This window comes from Ursus arctos, unplaced genomic scaffold (genome assembly GCF_023065955.2).
Source record: "Ursus arctos isolate Adak ecotype North America unplaced genomic scaffold, UrsArc2.0 scaffold_3, whole genome shotgun sequence".
Taxonomy (NCBI): domain Eukaryota; kingdom Metazoa; phylum Chordata; class Mammalia; order Carnivora; family Ursidae; genus Ursus; species Ursus arctos.
In genome coordinates this window covers 79,994,404-80,013,362 of record NW_026622985.1, presented here as the reverse complement: position 1 = coordinate 80,013,362, position 18,959 = coordinate 79,994,404, and the positions used below count along the sequence as shown (strand labels likewise).

Below are 18,959 nucleotides of genomic sequence, written 5' to 3'. Positions count from 1 at the left end.
ATCCAAGATCTACAAAGAGCTTCTCAAACTCAATACACGAGAAACAAATAATCAAATCAAAAAATGGGCAGAAGATATGAACAGACATTTTTCCAATGAAGACATACAAATGGCTAACAGACACATGAAAAAATGTTCAAAGTCATTAGCCATCAGGGAAATTCAAATCAAAACCACACTGAGGTACCACCTTACGCCAGTTAGAATGGCAAAAATAGACAAGGCAGGAAACAACAAATGTTGGAGAGGATGTGGAGAAAGGGGATCCCTCTTACATTGTTGGTGGAAATGCAAGTTGGTACAGCCACTTTGGAAAACAGTGTGGAAGTCCCTCAAAAAGTTAAAAATTGAGCTACCCTATGATCCAGCAATTGCACTACTGGGTATTTACCCCAAAGATACAGACATAGTGAAGAGAAGGGCCATATGCACCCCAATGTTCATAGCAGCATTGTCCACAATAGCTAAATCGTGGAAGGAGCCGAGATGCCCTTCAACAGATGACTGGATTAAGAAGATGTGGTCCACATATACAATGGAATATTACTCAGCCATCAGAAAGAACGAGTTCTCAACATTTGCTACAACATGGACAGGACTGGAGGAGATAATGCTAAGTGAAATAAGTCAAGCAAAGAAAGACAATTACCATATAGTTTCACTCATTTATGGAACATAAGAAGTAGGAAGATTGGTAGAAGAAAGGGAAGAAGAAAGGGGGGGTAAACAGAAGGGGGAATGAAGCATGAGAGACTATGGACTCTGGGAAACAAACTGAGGGCTTCAGGGGGAGGGGGGTGGGGGAATGGGATAGGCTGGTGATGGGCATTAAGGAGGGCACGTATTGCATGGCGCACTGGGTGTTATACGCAAGTAATGAATCATGGAACTTTACATCAAAAACTAGGGATATACTGTATGGTGACTAACATAATATAATAAAAAATTATTATAAAAAAATAAAGCGGTTTTTAGGGCCACCTGGGTGGCTCAATTGGTTAAGTGTCTGCCTTCGGCTCAAGTCATGATCCTAGGGTCCTAGGATCGAGCCCTGCATCAGGTTCCGTGCTCAGCAGGGAGTCTGCTTCTCCCTCTCCCTCTGCCGCTCCCCCTGCTTGTACTCTCTCACTCTCTCTGTCAAACAAATAAATAAAATCTTAAAAAAACAACAACAACAGTTTTTTTAAAAACTTAATATACATGGCACATGGGAACACCTGGGTCGCTCAGTCGGTTAAGTGTCTGACTCTTGATTCGGCTCAGGGTTGTGAGTTCAAGCTCCATGTTGGGCTCCACGCTGGGTGGGGAGCCTACTTAGAAAAAAATATATCTATATCTATATCTATATCTATAACTATATTTATCTATCTATATATATGTATATATATATAGTTATAATGGCACATAGAAATTATATAAAATTCTAATTTCAGTTTCCATAAATAAAGTTTTATTAGTGGAACAAACAAAAAACCCAAACACTCATTTGTTTATGTATTGTCTATGGCTACTTTTTTTGCTACAACAGCAGAGCTAAGTAGTTACAAGACTGTGTGGCCTGCAGAGCCTTAAATACTTACTCTTTGACACTTTACCAAAAAAGTTCACTGACCCCTGACCCAAAAAAAGGTTATTTTATTTTGTAATTCAGCGATGACATTGATAATTATTTCCAAATGGGCACGAGAATTTGAACCAACAGCAACCTGGAAAATGATGATCTTAGTAAATTAGAATTAACAAAGCTTAAACATTTTTACAAGTAGATTAGTCTTAATTAAATTGGCAAAGTGGCAGATATCAAACACACTACTGCAAATATGCCACTTACAAGAGTTCATCTAATTCATTTCTTCTAAGTCTTTACCCTGCTTCTCTTCAATTATCCCCCAAGCAACCTTTAGTAAGAATTCTCCAAAACTCATCTAGGAGTTTTAGAAAAATCTACCTAAAAGTATAGCATTTAGTCACAGCAACCCTACCTAGGTACCTGCCATAGCTATCAGATTTCCATGTTTCAGGAAAAAAAAAAAAATCAAGTGTCTGTCACAAAAATGAACTGTCAAGTGAATTGTGGCCAGTAGGTGGCGACAGTTTCTAACCAAAACTAGAGTAGCAAAATTTGATTGAGTTGCAATGGAAATTTAAACTATCTCCGTGTCTTTACCTTGAAATATTTAGTTAACTTAGATAGGACAAAGTGATTTTTTCCCCCTGAGTTTAACAGTAATAACCAAGCTATCTCCTATTTCCTAAATCAGGTTTCACTAAGGGATCAGAAAATAGAAAGGCTGGTTCTTGGATACTCCATTCCCTATAGAACAGGAACCTACTTTATCGACTAGAATAAATCAAGATTTCTCTTCTCTTGCCAACAGAAGAGGAATATTTCCCGATCATTTAATCTCAATGAGGTTAGCATCTTTCCTCTCAAATTAAACCTCAAGCCTTCTTCTCTACTATTTTCTAGCTACTTGATTATAAAACTGGGAGTAACTATTCAGCAGGTAATAGTTTTGCTGACAGCTCCAAACCACCTTATCAAATACTATTTACCTTCACTCACAAAAAATATCCTTCTCAAAGATTTTTCTCATTTTATAAACAAGAAAAAGTTTCTTTTTAAAAGCATTTTTAGGGGCGCCTGGGTGGCACAGCGGTTAAGCGTCTGCCTTCAGCTCAGGGCGTGATCCCGGCGTTATGGGATCAAGCCCCACATCAGGCTCCTCCGCTATGAGCCTGCTTCCTCCTCTCCCACTCCCCCTGCTTGTGTTCCCTCTCTCGCTGGCTGTCTCTATCTCTGTCGAATAAATAAATAAAATCTTTAAAAAAAAAAAAAAGCATTTTTAAAAGATTTTATTTATTTGAGAGAGAGCGAGCACAAGCACGAGCAGTGGGAGGGGCATTGGGAGAGGGAGAAGCAGACTCTCTGCTAAGTGGGGAGCCCAATGCAGGGCTAGATCCCAGGACCCCGGGATCACGACCCAAGCCGAAGGCAGACGCTTAACTGACTGAGCCACCCAGGTGCCCCAAAAGTTTCTTTTTTTTTTTTTTGTAAAGATTTTATTTATTTATTTGACAGAGATAGAGACAGCCAGCGAGAGAGGGAGCACAAGCAGGGGGAGTGGGAGAGGAAGAAGCAGGCTCATAGCGGAAGAGCCTGATGTGGGGCTCGATCCCAGAACGCCGGGATCACGCCCTGAGCCGAAGGCAGACGCTTAACCGCTGTGCCACCCAGGCGCCCCCCAAAAAAGTTTCTTTTATGTACTGCAAATTGTAGAAACAGAATGGTGGTTGTAATTTCTGGGCCACGAGTCTAGAGCTACAAGGCAATTTCTAGCAGTATGCAAGACAAAGAAGGCTATTTCTATTAGGCCTCAGGCAAAGGCATTCTAAACTTTCTATCTCAACTCCAGATACTTCCGGCCACCCAGGCACTCAGTGCCCAGCACCCACTAACTTTCCAAAGCTCCCCACAGGAGTTTATCTTTGGGACTGCTCTGTCCTACACTTTTTCAGCACCTCTAATTTCAGTACTATACCCCACTCTGCCAGGTTTTAAGATGAAACTTATTTTTTTAAAAGATTTTATTTATTCATTTTAGAGAGAGAGCGTGACCAGGGAGAGGCAGAGGGAGAGGGAGAAAGAATCTAAAGCAGACTCTGCACTGAGCTCAGAGACCAATGTGAGCCTTAATCCCATAACCCTGAGATCACAACCTGAGCCAAAACCAAGAGTCGGACACTTAATTGACTGAGCTACTTAGGTGCCCCAAAATAAAGCATACTAAGTGCAAAGGACTCACAGGCAACTCCTGCCACTATCACTACCCAGAGGATATATTCAGTGCAAAGAATTTCTAGATGGAATAAACAAAGTGACGTCTTCTAGAAGTTCCCTCTCTTTGTTGTTGTTTTTTTAAAGATTTATTTATTTATTTATTTATTTATTTATTTATTTATTTATTTTATTTGACAGAGATAGAGACAGCCAGCGAGAGAGGGAACACAAGCAGGGGGAGTGGGAGAGGAAGCAGCAGGCTCCCAGCGGAGGAGCCTGATGTGGGGCTCGATCCCAGAACAGGGTCATCATGCCTTGAGCTGAAGGCAGATGCTTAATGACTGAGCCACCCAGGCACCCCTCCCTCTCTTTGAAACAGACACCTCTCTACAATCCTTTCCTGTCATGTACCCAACCACCTTATTTACAGTCACACACTGTGCTAGGCATACAACAAATACATAGTTTGACAAGATGGCTACCTACTTCAGCAAGGTTGACATATCTTGCACTAAATCTTAGAAAGAAAAACAAACTAAAGCCTCTAAAAACTCTAACTCACCAGGCAAGAGTAAAGACTCTAACTTAGCAAGTTTAATTTAATATAAAAACACACATTCGTCTTTACAAGGCTTTTTCAGAAACCATTTCTTTTAAGTATTCTTCTAAATCACCTAGTACCAGAAGGTCCTGAAATTTTTATTTTACCTTTCATTTCATGTAAAATGTAGGTATAAGCATCCCAACCTTTACATTTTAATAAACCCCAGATATCTACTCTATCAACTGCATATCGCCCTAGAAAGCCAAAATATTTAAATCTAGTGAAAGCCAACATGGCACCAAAAATAATTTTATCTTTCTTCCCTAGATGTTTCTGATCTTTTGAGAAAGTACTTAATTGGAAAGGAAGTGTATAGTTGATGTTTCCTCATTGGCTCCCTATATGTAGCCTCTCCTCTACTCGTCCTATTATTTCCTTGACTTTCTACTTTCAACAAGTATCTGTGTTGAGTAATACTAAACAATACCCCCAAAACAAAACTCTTGTAACCACATTTCCAGGTCTCCAATCAGATTCTGTAAATAACATACTGGAAGAGGCAAGACTGAAGCAGCAGTACCAAGAGACTGGCTTGAGGTACTAAGATTCCAGGGTCTTAAATCAGCTATATATTTGTCCAAAATCAATTTAACAAATAAAGGCAACAGCAGGAATGTAGAAAGTCTTTTTTAGAAAAAACTGATCTATTTTTGTCCTGACTTTGACCTAATTACTTCGACCAGTGGCTCTAACTCTACATATATACATACAAACCCCCAGCAAGGCCAGCAACTGTTGGGAAAAATGAGAGAGCAAGGTATTCCTAGTTAGAGACAATTTGAGTTCTACCACGGCATGTGGTAACCCTCCAGGGATGCCTGTAGTTACAGAAACACATTTCTCTGGCCATTCACTGCCTTCAGTTTAAAGACATAATCGGCATAATTCTACAGTTGTTTCTATTAAACATTCATACATTGATTGTGCGTTCATTATGTGTTGAGTGTTGTATTTAATTTTCTTTCTCTATATAACGGAAAAAGTCCACAAGTCTGCTAAGAAAGGTCTGAAGAAATACCAAATGATGCCTAGCAGAGGACTGGATTCTACAGTCCATACAGCTGGTCCCATACTACCTCGTTTTCTGCTTTCACAATCAAAGTTTCTCTTCAAGATGCTATAGAATTGCTGAGGAATACTCCCCAAGCTTAAACGAGTTGTAGTTTTCTGTTCTCAACCTAGGGATAGAGACTGACTCATATGTAACATTTTTCAAGCTGCTGCTCTGCAATGTACACATCCCTCATAAAACCTTAATCACAATAAATTTAGTTAAATCCTTTAAAACCGGATTGCTCTAGCTTCACAGAACAAGTCTGGCTGCTCAGCTTCAATTCCCTGGAGAGAAGAGAGAAGCTCTACTCTATTATGAAACCAGCTTGCCTAATCAAATTCCCTTTCAGAGAAAGAGGTCAAGGAGAATAACTGCTGTGCATTTTTCAATTCTTCCTTCCAAGAAATGACTGTGATTGACAGATGCTATTTCTTTGAGTTCCAATGGCCAAGATCAACTAATTGTTCCTTAGTTGAAAGAATGATACCAATCCACCAAGCTACAGGACTCTCTAGAACCATAATACAGAATACTTTACATTTGTCAAGTTTCATGATTTTTGAAGTGCTCTCTCTCTCTCTCTCTCTCTCACACACACACACACACACACACACACACACACATTCCTCTTCCTCCCACTCTCTCAACACCTCATTGGGAAGGCAGAACAGATATTATCCTTATTTTACACACAGGGAAACTGCAAGAAAGGCAATATATCATTTGCCCAAGAGGCACATGTTAGGTGATATATCTAAAACTCTATTTATGTTATCTTACAGTCTTGTGATTTCCTACACATTATATATCTTTGTAATCTCCTTGGTATGTCTACTAATTCCATTATCTGCCCCCACTTACCGAAATATTTACTAACAGAAGACAGCATGTTCAGCTGCTATAGTGGTGTAGTGGACATAGGTTTGTATGGTGTAGTAGAAAGAGATATTTGGAGACTGAGATGGGCTCAAATGACAGTTTTTCTACTTAAGGTGCAGGACTAAGGGTAAACTGATAACTAGTCTCAATATCTTTCCCTGTAAAATTGGTGTACCATCTACCTCACAGAATTCTAAGAATTAAATGAGTTAACACATTGTTAAGCACCTGATACATAAAAGATACTCACATGTTAATTCGCTCCCCTAGAATAGTCCTAAACAGATTATCAGCCTTTTGAGAGTCTAACTCATCTGATTTCTGTGACTCCTAAAAAAAACAAGGGATGAGGATTAGGGAAATTGGAGTGTTAACACTTTCCTGGCACTTCCCTCAGACATGTGCGGTTTTTTTGGCCGTCAGTCTAATGAGCAGATTTTAGAAATGCAGTCAAACCAATTAAGAAAAAAATAGGAAAAGGCAAATGTATCCAAATAAATAACATTTATCATGGGCACACGAAGTAATTAATTATCCTATCAACTAAACATGTATTGGAATGCCAGCTAGAATATACCAGTCAGAATAAAGAAGAGCTGAATTAATGTTACTTGTCCTACAGAATTGGTTAGATCCCTACAAAGAAAAATAATACGAAGATTAATCTAAACGATCCTTTTCTACTACTACTAAATAAGCCAAATAGGATAAAGCACTTTTCGTAACAAATAAATGAATAATCACATTGACTATGAAATAAGTTCCTAAAAGTGAATTTACAGTGTCTAAAATGAATTTCTTAGTTTAGAACAAATCATTTCTGGGGCGCCGGGCTTGCTCAGTCGGTGGAGCGCATGACTCTTGATCACGGGGTTGTGAGTTTGAGCCCACTGGGTATGGAGACCACTTAACAAAAAATAAAAAGAGCAAAAAATAAAAGAAAAATCATATCTGAGCCTTATTCTCAATACCACACATAAAATCATACTAAGCCACCTCTTTCCTGGGATTATACTACATTTCAATAGCTAAGGGACAATTGCTATAAATATTTAAATGACTTCAACACGTTAAGCCCTCACCTATAAGAATTTAATTTATTGTTTTTCTGTTTGAAAAAATTTTTGTGTGTTAGATTCCCTCAAATAAGTTTTATCCTGTGGTTATAATCAATCCATGGCTTCTATCAGAACATTTTCAAAGCCATATCCAGATAGTGATATTAATTGAAGGGACATACATATACTTGCATATAACTTTTATGTGTTGTAAGAATATTTTTTATCTCTTGGTCTTCGGAAATCAGCAGAATATTACTTATAATAAATATAGTATTGTTATTTCTTGGTTTCCTTTTTTAAAAATTCCTTTTCCTCAACCATTAAAACGGAACTTCCCAAAACTGAAGTTTCAAAATAGAAAAAAAAAAAAAAAAAAGAACGCTACTAGATGTCTTTGCTACATCAATTTGAAGAAAAGTGGCTAAACAATATGCTTTAAGAGCAATGTTTCTCAATCTAGAAGCCAAGTTGTACCAGTGTCCTAAATACACTTATTTCTAAAAATACTTAGGCACTTTTTTATGAAGAAACTAAATTAGATGCAAACTTTTCCCTACTAATGTCGCTTTCATTCTCATATTACATTCAATCTTATTGAGTGGGAGAGAAAGAGTGATATATACCCGTCAGCAGGAAATTTTGCACAACCAGTAAACTCTATTATATATGCTACAGCCTCAGCTGTGACAATTACAGATTATTATAGTGCTTATGGGATATTTTCTCTTTATCATGCATAAATTCATGATAATGAAGGAAGCAAGGAGAGTGAAGAAACTGGAACAAGTGCCTCTTCAGGGCTCATGTATGAGAATGCTATGAATGCTTAGTACCCACACAAAGCAAGTTATAATCACCTAATCACAAGGAAAGTGATGGCAAACAAATTATTTTACAAGCACTGTTCCTAAAAATGTTTAAGATTTGCAAGTTCTGTGAATTCTGATTTTTTCACAGAGGATAATAAGAACTCATTCTTTAACAGTTCATATTTATTTGCCTTAATATAACCTACAAAATGATGACCTAGGGAAAAAAAATAGAATTCATGTTTCTGGGAACAAAGTTTCATCTAAAAAAAAGAAAAAAGGCTTAGCCGTAATTACTTATTGTTATAAAATGACAGATTTTGTGACACTAAATGAGTAATTTTATTACATGACCATAAAATCCTTTTATGAACACCATCCCATCCTGCAAAAAAGTCTGTGGTAAAGTCACTAAAGGCAATTTAACAGCAAAGGCTCTGGAGAAAGAATGCATAATTTGAATCCTGGCTCTAACATTCACTAGTTCTATAACCTTGGGCAACTTACTTAATGTCTGTGCCTCAATTACTCACCTATAAAATGGGGAGGATGATAATAATCTTACCTACATAATAAGGTTGTGGTAAGAATAAATGATATAAATAGCATATTGTGAGTAAAGTTAGTTCTGCTTTACTTTCTTGTAATTTGGGGGGGATGTAAAACAAATGGATAAACTCATGGGGAACATGTTTCTGATGATGTGAATGCTCTTTGCCATTTATATTAAGGAAAAAAGAATATGAAGGAGAGAGGATGCTTTTAAATGTTACTTATAGAAAGGACGCCTGGATGGCTCAGTCGGTTGTTACTTATAGCTGGGGAAGTAAAAACAAAGATTATTTGTTCCTTTGAACAAAAATACAATGAAAAAATTCACTGGAAACAATAGATTAAACCACTCCATATCTGCTCACAAGTAGCAATTAAATAACATTCACCTTTTAAAAACACCTTTTTCTTTCACAGTCACCCCAAATATTTTTCACTGTTATATCACCTTTTTTCAGATCAAGCAGGGTTGTCATACTCGAACATTGTTTCTCTGTCATGCTGCTAAAATGAACTCATATATTTAAATGCTGCTCAGAACATTCATTCATTTGACAAGTATTTATTGAAAGCCACGCACTAGGCATCAGGGACACAAAGATGACTAAGACATATCCTCATCTTCAATCTTACTCTTTTAGAAGAAACAAATATGTAAAATCATCAGAAGAGAAATAATGTGTGATAGCAGCAATGGACTGAAATATATTAAAGAATATTAGGGGTACCTGGCTGGCTCAGTTGGCAGAGCATGTGGACTCTTGATCTCGGGGTCATGAATTCGAGCCCCATGTGTGGAATACAGTTTACTTAAAAAAATATACATGTGTGTGTATATATATAATATATATTATATATAATATATGCAATAATTATATTATATATAGTATATATATACATACTATATATATATATATTTATATTTAAAATACAGGACTTAATAATGATACCAAAAACAAAATAAAAAAGACCCCAATCAGTCACCATTGGATAATGCTAGTGAACCAATTTATTATTCTGAAAATCGATAAATAAAAGGAAAAACCGAGCACTCATCCTGACTTTCCCAAATGAACTACAGGGTAATCAAATAGTAGATAAGGGGAAGTTTCTTTTTATAGAAGTATTACATGTAATAAATAAATAATGATAGGTTGGAATATCATCATTTTGCAGCTCTTAATGATTTAATGGATCTAAGTAAAAATCATCAACAGCTACTGATTGATAGCAACTGATAGCTACTGATTGATAGCAAAAAGAAAGACATTATGCACTTTCTGATGAAAGTATCACCACTCTGAAGAAGTCTGAGAAACTTCTAAAACTAAGTGCCAATTTACAGGAATGCAGAGGACAAAGGAACACATTAAAAGACATCATAGAGATACAATCAGCAAAAATCAGATTGAAGGAAGGAAACTTGACAAATGACCCAGTTCTGTTACAAAAAATTAGAGAAGAGAAAAGAAAAAGAGACAGAAGAGTTTTAAGTGACAAATCAACCAACTGCACTGAACAAAATTTATTTGCATCCCAAACACACTGAAAAATATATATATATGTATGAATGACACAGTCAGAATGGGGTTTAGATGCTACTAAAGAATTATTAATTTTTTAGTGTGATTATGGGACTGCTATTTATTTAAAACCCTTATCTTTAAGAGATATAAATAAAAACGTGTTTAGGTAAAACTATAAAATGTCTAGAACTTGCATCCAATAATTCAGGGGAGTGGGTGGAGTGGGTAGAGGTATACACGAAACATTTGGCTATTATTAACAATTGTTGAAGGTAGGTAATGGGGTATATGTTTGACATTTTCTATTACAAAAAAACTTTAAAAAGAAACAGTAAAGTTCAAAATGATGAGAAATAGAGAGACTGTATATAAAGTACTTAGCCTGTACATCATAAGTACTAGTTATAATTATTTAAAAGCTTAAGGATTGGATTAGATGAACTCTCAGGTGCTTTTCAAATCTGAAAGTCTAAAATTTTATAACTAGATTATCTTTAAAGGTCATTTTTAATCTCTAAAATTCTTTAGGTCTTCCCCAGGGATCTGGCTCAATTTTCTTCTCCCACTGGTTAACAATAGCCTACAAAAACACTAAACAACTACTTTTAAAAAGCACATGAACTGGGATTGACTCCCAGTTCAGTGCTTGGAGATTTTGACTATAACACCCACTTCAATTCTGGAGTCTGAATGTTATACTGCTTAATTAATAGGTTAAACAGTCAGTACTGATTAAACACATGAAAAATTTTGTTTTGCCCAATGGAGAAAACTTTTTTTTTAAGGATTATATTTATTTATTTGAGAGAGGAGAGAGAGAGAGCATGAGCTGGGGGGATGGGGGGAGCAGACTCCCCGCTGAGCAAGGAGCCTGGTGCAGGGCTGGAATCCCAGAACCCTGAGATCATGACCTGAGCCGAAGGTAGACGCTTAACTGACTGAGCCACCCATGCGCCCCTCAACAGAGAAAACTCTTGTATTTCTTTTCCCCCCACACATAAATAGCTTGGGAACAGTGTTTCAAAAACCCCTGAGTATAATGAGACACTTTCAAGGGGTGTTTGAGATCACAAGTATTTTTATGATAATACTAAGATGATACCTGCCTTTTTACTCTCATTATCTCACAAGTGTACAGTAGAGTTTTCCACAGGATACATGATGTGTGACAATGCACCAAACTGAATGCAAAAGCAGATAGGAAATTCAAGTTGTTTTTATTTTTTATTTTTTTTTTTTAAAGATTTTATTTATTTATTTATTCGACAGAGATAGAGACAGCCAGAGAGAGAGGGAACACAAGCAGGGGGAGTGGGAGAGGAAGAAGCAGGCTCATAGTGGAGGAGCCTGATGTGGGGCTCGATTCCACAACGCCAGGATCACGCCCTGAGCCGAAGGCAGACGCTTAACCGCTGTGCCACCCAGGCGCCCCTCAAGTTGTTTTTAATAAAGCCAGGTATCAGGGAGATTTGCAAAAATACAAAACAATGCCGTTCTTCCCACTAAATGTTTTGTTTTGAAAAAGTATAGTTATTTTTCATATGGTTATTTATGTTGACATGTAATGGGCTTATTATTTTCAAATAAAATACATAAATATTTTTAAAATTTCTCACTTTCAAAGAAATAGTAACATATAATGTGTTTATTGTTATTATAAATTAAGTTCTCCACTGTAATTCCTAATACAGTAAATATTGATAGCTATAACCCACATACACAAAAACTCTTTGGGAATCTCCAAATTGTTAAGAATGTAAAGGGTCCTGAGACCAAAAAGTTTAAGAACTACTGCTCTAGAACACACACAACCCCATCTAATTATGTCTGTCACTACATCACCTCACATTACTACTGCGTTTTATGTTATGGATACTCAATTCTTTCATTTTCACCCTACAAAGGGTACTTGCTCTAAAACTAGTGGGTTTGTGGGACGCTTGGGTGGCTCAGCCGGCTAAGCTAAGTGGCTGCCTTGCTCAGCGGGGAGCCTGCTTCTCCCTCTGCCTGACAATTCCCCTGCTTGTGTTCTCTCTTTCTGACAAATAAATAAATACAAATCTTTTTTAAAAAAATCTTTAAAACTAGTTGGTTTGATATGCCTACATTTATTGGGGGGATGTCCTGCTTTTTTTTTTTTAAGATTTTATTTATTTATTTATCTGAGCAAGACAGAGCTCAAGAGACAGAGAAAGAGAGAGATCACGAGCAGGGGGGAAGAGTAAAGGGGAGGGGTAGAGGGAAAAGCTGGCTCCCTGCTGAACAGGGAGCCCGACTTGGGACTTGATCTGAGCCGAAGGCAGACACTTAACCAACTGAGTCACCCAGGAGCCCAGATGTCCTGGTTTAAAGAGAGAAATTACTGCTCACAATTGTAGAAAGAGATGAAGAATTTTAATCACATGGATTCTACAACGTTAAGAACATTTCTCTTTGAAGGAAGTTGGCACTAAGTCTAAGGACCTAAGTTCTTTTTGTGTGTGATCTTTTTTTCCTTTTCATTAAGACTTGCCAAGGCTGGAAGTTAGAGTCCTCAATTCCTGTTCCCTGACACCATGGGAAGACTTCAGCAAAATAATCCTTCCTGGTCAGGGTAGGAAAGCTGGTCATCTCAGAACACACAGAGCTCATCACTTCCTCACCTTATGGATTCTCCATTAGGAATCTCTATGCACTGATCTCTGCCCAATTCTCCAACAAAAACTTGGAAGTTTAAGTCAGTTCAACAAATTTGGGTGTTCTTGAAAGAATGACTCATGAAGGCCACATATAGGAGAAAAAGAAAAGAACACAGGGGATGTAGCTGTAAATAAATACATATAATACACACATCAGGGAGGCAACAGATGGGAGAAAAAGAGAAGACTGTAGCTCTGAACAGCTGATGCTAGTTACAAATACATACTTACAAACATACATACACATGTAAACACCTAGAGTTGGCTATCCCATCCTAATGAACTCCTGAGCAGCCCTGGACCCTTCTGTATCATGTCTTCTAATCAAAACAATGTCTTATACTCCAAAGCAAATTTAACAAGATTTTACTTTTATAAAAATATTGTAGAAGAAATCTGAAATTTGTCCACCTTCCTAGAGCTATAAATTGATACAATAAAAACTGTACTATTCCAGTTGGCCAAAAATAAAGCTCTAGAAACTAATGATTTGAAGATTTTTTTATTTCTTGAGAACACTTTCCTGCTTTGAAAAAAATTTCTTCTAAAAAGATTTCATTCCCATTTCTTTTCAATTAATCAACACTTACATACTGAACACAGAAAAGAGAAAACAAGAGTGAAAGTAACAAGCTAGAACCCTCCAAGAGAATTCATCTCCATCCCCAGAAAGGTGAAAATCACAGACTCCAAACAGCTACTCCAAGCTTTTTCTGTCCCTCCTATTCTTCACTCTTATCAGATGACCCTACTTCTCTGAGAAGACTGACAAACTCCCTCATCTTAACTTCAGAATCACTCTCTATTCAAAATCAAGCCCAACCCTGTATCTTTCTTTCCTTTCTTACTTCCATGCAGCAGAACTCACATCCTTATCACTTCCCTTAAACACTCAGCGAGAACAGTCTTTCTACTTCAGGAAATCTTGGAAATCAATTATTTATAATAAAATAGTATTCAAATTAAATAATTCATTAACTAGGCTAGAGGACAGTGCTTCCTTTTCTTTTTTAAATGACTCCATTGTAGAAGGATTTAAAGATATTAAAAGGATTTTAATACTTGGATCTTCATTTTGTTTTTTTAAAGCCTCAGACGTACTGTGTTTCTTTATTCTATTCCTGAGAGGGTTCTTCCCTGAGGTCACAAGATCAAATCAGACCAGATTAGTACACTAGTTTTAAAGCAAAAAATGACCACCTGCTGCTATTTGGAAGCTAATATGGAACAAGATACGGATACTGAGTTCAGGCCTCAGGGCCTGTAGTACAAGAAGTATTGCTCTATTCATATAATAATAGAACATAATAAATCTCTTTGTTTTAAAGATAATCACTGGGGGTGCCTGGCTGGCTCATTTGCTCATTCTGAAGAGCATGAAACTCTTGACCTCTCAGTCATGAGTTCAAGCCCCATGCTGGGTGTAGAGATTACTAAAAAAAATAAATAAACTCAAAAAAATAATAAAAATAAAAAATAAATTAAAAAAAAGACAATCACTGAACTCTACTGGAATCAAAGCAAAAGGAACAGGATGCCTGGGTGGCTCAGTCAGTTAAGCGGTTGCCTTCAGCTCAGGTTCTGATCTCAGGGTCCTGGGATTGAGCCCAGCTTTGGGCTCCTTTCTCAGCGAGGAGCCTGCTTCTCCCTTTCCCTCTGCCTCTCCTGTTGTTTGCTTGTGGGCTCTCTCTCTTTCACTCTCTCAAATAAATAAAATCTAAAGAGAAAGAAAAAAAGAAAGAAAAGAAAAAAAGAAAAAAAAAAGAAAAGAAAAAGGAACTACCTAAAAAAATACCTAAAATATAAAACCTCAGTCTCTCAAAATGTTTGAAGAGAAAAAGGTCAAGTTTAACTAAGTCTGGAAAATTCTAATCACTGCTTTACCTTTGACAAATACACTTGTTTGATTTATGTATTTATCACAATACATTTTAAGTACATAAAAGGTATGGAAAATAGGGGCCTTCCCAATCAGAAAAAGACAATTATCATATGATCTCACTGAAATGTGGAATTTAAGAAACAAAACAGAGGATCATAGAGGAAGAGAGGAAAAAATAAAACAAGACAAAACCAGAGAGGGAGATAAACCATAAGAGACTCAAACATAGAAAACAAACAGTGAGTTGCTGGTGGGGAGAGGGGTGGAGGGTTGGGGTAACTGGGTGATGGACATTAAAAAGGGCATGTAATGTAATGACACTGGGTATTATATAAGACTGATGAAGCACAGGCCTATACCTCTGAAACCAATAACACATTATATATTAATTAACTGAATTTAAATTAAAAATGTTTAAAATAAAAAATAAAAAAATAAAGAAAACAGGGGACTTCCATTTCCAGCCAATACGGAGTAACAGGTACAATATTCACCTACCTGCCTGAATCAAACAAACAAAAACAGACAAAACATACAAAACAATGGTTTTGAAGACACCGCTCAGCCAGTGAATGAAAGGACAGTGATCCTTGAGAGATAGGAAACAAGTGAAATGAGTTCTATGAATGCCTCAGCTTACTATTTTGAGACCATTTCCAGGGCACACCTCAGGGAGAAGGAACCCAGGTAGAGCTCAGCAGACTACCTTAGTTGAGGAGATGGAGCTGAGAGTTGGGGAGAGACCAAGGTAGATAGTTTGCAGGGCAGAATGCTGGAAAAGAGAAGGCTACACAGACAGCATTCTGGAAATACGTGGTGGGGTGCCCCTCAAGTATTCAGCAGAGTACTGATCAGTGATTGCATGTAAGGGACCATTCAAAGGATTAGAGGGAACACTGTCACTCAAATAAAACAGGAGTAATGCCTATTCTTGAATGGCATTCAGGAATACCAATCAGAATGGAAAAGCCCCCAATTTACAGAGCACTGGGTAGAGTATTCGGAAGGGTGTGGGAAATAATTACCTTAGATGGAAAACTGCTTTGGCCCAACCTAACAAATCCTAAATGGGAAACCAAAAAGGGTCAAAGTGTAATGATAACTTAGCTGTGATAGAGAACAAAGAAAAAGAAAAAGATCCAGTACCCACGAGGTAAAATTCACAATGCTTAGAATCCAAACGAATCTAACAGACATGCAAAGAAACAGGAAAATATGACCCATAAAGACAAGAATCAGCTGAAACTTAAAAAAACTGACACAGATGTCAGAATTAGTGGACATGGGCATTAAAACAGTTATTATACCTATATTTCATTTTCAAAATAATAAATGGAAACCTGGGAGATATAAAAAAAGATCTAAATCAAACTTCTAGAGATTAAATGTACAATGTTTTAGATGAAAAATATACTGCACAGGATTAACAGCAAACTGGACAAAACCAGTAAGAGATGAGTGAACTTGAAGACACAACAAAAGAAACTATCCAAAATGAACCAGAGGAAAAAAGGGGGGAAAAAAAGACCATCATGAGTTGTGGGAACACTTTAGGCTGCCTAATATATTTGTAATTTGAGTTTCTTAAAGGAGAAGGAATAGGGACAGAAAAATATTTTAAAGAACAATTGGCAAAAATAATTTTTTCGAATTTGGAAAAAAAACCCAATAAACCTATAGGTTCAAGATGTTCAATGAGCCCCCAAGAAGAACACAAGAAAAACTACATCAACAACATAATCAAATTGTTCAAACCACTCATAAAAAGACAATATTAAAAGCAGCTGGAAAAAAAAGACACTCTATATATAGAGGAACAAAGATAAGAATGACAGCAGATTTCTCATCAGAAACAATGCAAGTCAACAGTGAAGCAACAGCTTTAAGGGAATGAATGAAAAAGCGAAAATGGTCAACCTACAATTCTACACGCAGGAAAATGTATGTTTCAAAAACAAAGGTGAAATAAAGACATTTTCAGATATGGGAAAGAACTCATTACCAGCAGGCTTGCACTAGCAGAAATGTTGAAATAAATCTTTGAGAGATGAAAATCTGAATCTACACAAAGGAATAAAGAGCACCAGAATGAATAACTACATGGGTATTTGTATAAGATTTTTTTCTTATTATGTAAATCTCTTTCTAAGATAGTTAACAGTTGATATAAAAATAATAGCAAGATGGTGTGGGGTTCATAATAAAAGGAGAAAACGTATGACAAAAATAGCACAAAATCTGAGAGGGAAGATAGGGGAATATTTCTTCTATTGTCAAGAACTATTGAAAACTCTTTTTTTTTTTTAGTTTATTATAAATTTTTTATACTATAGGTGAAGTGGTACAACATCATTTAAAGGCAAACTATGATAAGCTGAAGATATGTACTACAAATCCTAAAGCAACCATTAAAACAAAATAAAACAAATATGCCAACAAAGAAATATAAGTGAATGATAAATAATTAACCCAAAATAAGACAGAACGGAAAAATAAAACTAGAACAGATGGGATAAATAGAAAACAAATAGCAAGACAGTAGATTTAAACCTAACCATATCAATAATCACTTTAAATATAAATAGTCCATTGAAAGACAGAGATTGTCATTTGCATTGGTAAAGCAAAACTCAACTATATGCTATATAGTACTATACACTTATTAGAATGGTTAAAAATAAAGACTGCCCATACCAGGTGTTAACAAGGATGTGGAGGAACTCAAAATCTCCTATACTTCTGGCGGAAATGTAAAACAGCAATACCATTTTGGAAAACAGATTGGCAGCTTCTCAGAAGTTAAACATAGTTATATGATCTAAATATTACACTCCTAGATATTTAACAAAGGAATGAAAGCATATGTCTACAAACACTTGTACACAAATGTTTAGTGGCTAAGAGCCCAAAATGGAAATAACCCTAATACCCATCAGCAGGTCAAAAAACAAAGTGTGGTCAAGTCATACGATGTAATACTACTAAGAAGTAAAAGAAATGAAACTTTGACCACTCAACAGCATAGATGAATGGATGAATCTCATCTATTACTATATAAAAAACTACCAAATAATGATGCTGAGTCAAAGAACTATAAGCCCCCACCCCCAAAAGACTATGCACTGCATGATTCCATTTATACATACGTATTTTAAAAATGCCAACTCATCTATTGTAACATAAAGCAGTTCAGTAATTGCCTAGGGATGAGGTTAGGTTGGAAGGGGCAGAAGACTTTAGGTGATAGATACATTCTTTATCTTAACTGTGACGACAGTTTCACAGTTGTATACCTATGTCAAAACTTTTTAAATTGTACAACTTCAACACATTTTTACTTATTAATATATGTAATGATTATAGGCCTATTCAGGTTTTTACTTCTTCTTGAATCAGTTTTACTAAGTTAGCATTATTTCTGATTTTTATTATTTCTTCTTTGATCTATGAGTTACTTAGAAGTATGCCATAACTCTAAATTTCCAAATATATAGTTATTTTGATCATCTTTTAAATTTCAATCTTTACTAAATTATGAGAACATACTCATGCTTAAATACCCATTCATTGGTTTTGTTGAGACTTGTTTTATGAATTCAGTATTTGTACAATTTTCTAAAAACTCCTTAAAAAGAAAGTATATTCTCATTTATTATGTCCAGGACTCTGTAGAGGCCCATCAAATCAAGCTTGTTGGTCATTTGTTCAAACCTTCTCAATTTTTTTGTCTGTTTGACCTGCAATCACTGAGAAAAATGCGTTAAAATGTCCTGCTTTGTAGATTTATCAATTTTCCTATAATTGTATATGCATTCTTTCCTCCTGTATTCTGTCTACATATTTTCAGGACACGTATTGGATGCATAGGATTTGGAATTATTATACCTTCTTGGTTAATTATTCCTTTTATAATTTTTTGTGACTGATTATTAAAATTCTAATGATGATTTTTGCCTTCAAGTTAATTTTGCCTCCTAATGCCCACCTATACCAGCTTTCTTTTTTTTTTTTTTAAATGATTTTTTATTATATTATGTTAGTCACCATACAGTACATCCCCGGTTTCTGATGTAAGGCTCGATGATTCATTAGTTGTGTATAACACCCAGTGCACCATGCAATATGTGCCCTCC

General features: G+C 36.2%; 1 protein-coding gene across 3 annotated transcripts in view; it reads right to left on the bottom strand.

Moving 5' to 3' along the window:
- Positions 1-18,959, bottom strand: part of AHCYL2 (adenosylhomocysteinase like 2) — a 160,661-nt gene that overhangs the window by 99,920 nt on the left and 41,782 nt on the right. The gene's annotated exons all lie outside the window — the stretch shown is intronic.